Source organism: Halyomorpha halys, unplaced genomic scaffold (assembly GCF_000696795.3).
Source record: "Halyomorpha halys isolate HHAL.00 unplaced genomic scaffold, Hhal_1.1 Scaffold442.1, whole genome shotgun sequence".
In the NCBI taxonomy this organism is placed as follows: Eukaryota; Metazoa; Arthropoda; class Insecta; order Hemiptera; family Pentatomidae; genus Halyomorpha; species Halyomorpha halys.
In genome coordinates, this window is record NW_027108469.1 from 839,197 (window position 1) to 842,571 (window position 3,375).

At 26.9% G+C, this 3,375-nt stretch overlaps 1 protein-coding gene across 3 annotated transcripts in view; it reads right to left on the reverse strand.

Annotated features, from left to right (window-relative positions):
- LOC106682814 (lachesin) overlaps window positions 1-3,375 on the reverse strand; it is a gene marked incomplete at its 5' end in the record, with an annotated part of 178,588 nt that overhangs the window by 9,333 nt on the left and 165,880 nt on the right.

The window sequence follows — 3,375 nt, forward strand, 5'->3', positions numbered from 1 at the left end:
TAGTTAAATTTACTACAAAATAGTTCATTATGTTTATCTTTTTAAGAGTAGTATTTTTTATGATATTTGACAAAATAAACTCACAAAATGTTAATTTCTACTTGTTTTTATAAAATATTGGATTTTTAAGTTTGGAGAGCTTTTTACTAAAAGAGCCTTTTACGTCCAATATTTCTCGAGATATAGTCTTTAAAAAGCAAAATTTCTTAAAAATCAACAGAAAGATTAGTAGTTAGTTTATTTTGAGAAATCTATATCTCAGGAATTATGTGAGGTACAGATGTCTATTAGCACTCAAATTAAAGCCAGTTTAATGGACTATAAAGAAGTTTATGAGCACTACCTTCGTAAGAATAGTAGTTTTCATGATATTTTCTAAAATAAATTGACTTATAGTTGTTCGGACAATAAGTTTGATTTATGAAAAACTTCGTTTCAGAAACCACTGGACGAGCAGATGTCTGCCAGGGCTCAAATTAAAGCTAGTTAAATTTACTACAAAATAGTTTATTATGTTTATCTTTTTAAGAGTAGTATTTTTTATGATATTTGACAAAATAAACTCACAAAATGTTAATTTTTAGTTGTTCGTATGAAATGTTAGATTTTTGAAAAAATATATCTCTAGATTCATAAGACGCACATATGTCTGCCAACACTCAAAATAAAGGAAATTTAACTTTCTTTTAAGTAGTTTATGAAACTTATCTTCATCATCGGTAGTAGTTTTTCTGATATTTACATATGAATATAAATTTGACAAATGAAAATTTGTCCGAACAACTATAAATCAATTTATTTTAGCAAATTTCATGTTTATTCATTACTCCTACGAAGATAAACATCATAAACTATTTTATAGCACATTAAACTTGCTATAATTTGAGTGCTAATACACATCTGTAGATATAAATTTTTCTAAATAAATTCACTAACTACTGATCTTTCAGTTCGTCCCATACAACATTTTTATGAAATGTTGCTTTTTAAAAAGCTAGATCTCGAAAACTATTTTACGTATATAACTCCATTAGGAACCATATTTTAGGAAATTTACTCTTCTTTAAATGACGTTCTCTTAAGTTTTATTGTGTTGTTCCTACTTTTTAAGATAAAGAGCTCCGAATGAAAAATTAGTTTTTTTTATCGCTTTGAAACAGCCGCCATTTTTTATTCCCCCTACCTATACTTGGCAGACTCATCAATTTTGACTATTAAGTATACATAGTTTTTATTAAAGTAATCAAAAATTGGGGTGAGATAACTGACTGCCTTTTTTCTCCTCTTAGGCTCTTGTACTAGAATGTTTGAATATGAAAAAACTAAATCCGTATGTCAAAGTAGTATGCTATCGGAATCCTCAACTAAATTTTTACTACAATGATTCAAGAAATCAAAACAATCAACTCTTAATAAATAGTTTATTATTTTTTGATACATTATGACCACCAATAAAATTAAAATTATTTTTCGGACCATCTTAACCTTAATTGTCTATACGAAGAAATAATTAATCCGTAACGTATAAAATAGCGATTATCTATTAAATGCACCTAGCTGATAAAATTTAAACTTATAGGAGGTAGTCTAGATATGGAAACTATTTGTTCCATGTTTGAGAAACTAATATATGGAGTAGATTTGTTCAGATTACCAGGGAAGACGAGGCGAGGTAGATATCATGATGGTGTAGTATCTTGGAATTTGACTTTTTGGTATTTTCTTAAAATATTTTTATTTTATTTAAAAAAAAGAAGAGAATCTTATGACTTACACGTTGCATTTCTCAATTGGCAACGCTTGAGATAAATTATAAATTTTATTATTGTTTCAATATGTTCGTTAATGTATTAAATTCTTGTTTGACTGTAGGTTAATAGAAAAACAAAGAAAGTTAAGAGAAAGGATAGTAAGAAGTTATGTTTTAAACCAATTAATTATTATAAGCAAATATTTTGTTTTATATAAATTTGACTAAATGTAGAAGATTACTTTGTACATAGAGTTCATTATTCATTGTAAAGTAGGTTTTCCTCTGTATGTCATTCCAAAGTTAACTCTAAACTCTAATTTCTGAATAACTTTCAGGACAGCCTCAGTTTCCGCTGATTGATGCGTTCTAGATTAGTATAATTGTTGCCATGGACTCAGCTCAGTGGAATGTTATGGAGTTTTGTAAGGTCTCATGGGGCTCTTTCGTAGTAATTTGTTCAATACAAAATTTGTTATGCCGAAAATAATTATAAGAAACAAAAACGTGCTCGGACCAGAGCTATGGAATATTATGAAGTTGGCCTGAAAAATCACAATATTTAATTTTTCAGAAAAAAATAAGCCAGTTCTTAGGTTTTTGAAACTTCGGTTTTCATTAACAGTCGAAATTTTCATATATTTTTTTTAGAAATTAATTACTATGGATAAAAAGTATACAAGTATCCAGGATATAATCTTTTTAATTTACATCATCACTCGGTACATTGGTGAGAGGCATGTAAGGAGATATTGTTCAAACTTCGGTCTTGTAAGTTCTTATTTTTGTAATTATTTATAGTTCAAAAATAATTAAAACGAACAGTACAAATGGAATTATAAATAGAATAATAACAGAAAGAAGAGGATGGATTACAAAATTTTCACATTATAATGAGGTATTATATTTTGCATTAGGAAATTACATAAACGATTATAAAGAATTCAAAGGGCAAACAATTTAAATGCGGTGCGCGCATAACGCAATGCACCACACTTTCAACTTTTACTCAACGCACTCCTTGGAAAGTAGTAGAAATAAGTCATATTATTTAAATAGGTAAGATATTATTTAAAGGGACAAGTGATATTATTTAAAGAGGCAAGTGATATTATTTAAAGAGGCAAGTGATATTATTTAAAGAGGCAAGTGATATTATTTAAAGAAAACAAGAACATATTCAGCAGCAATATATTTAAATCCGATTTGTAAGTCATTTCGTTTTTATTATTTGTCTTTTCTTCCTCTTTCTAATTATGTTTATATATCTTCTATAATTACTTTTTTTGCTCTTTTAATGAATAACTATTATTATTAACGTATATATATATTCCGTTATATTTTATATATTCTACATATTATTTAATTTGATTTATTTGCTGTATTATTATGATTATAATTAATATTACTTTCAACACTCGAATAATGTTTTTATTATAATTATGCCAATTTATCAGTTTTTTGACGTGACAACGTCTTATAAATCATTTTGCGGGATGCAATGTTAGAAAAAGTGTTCCGTAACGGAAGTAGATTGTTTTGTTTACATTTAATACAAAACATTATTGGATAACTATAGTAACCATTTAAACATTTTACTTATATAAACTTTTATTTTTGACGTG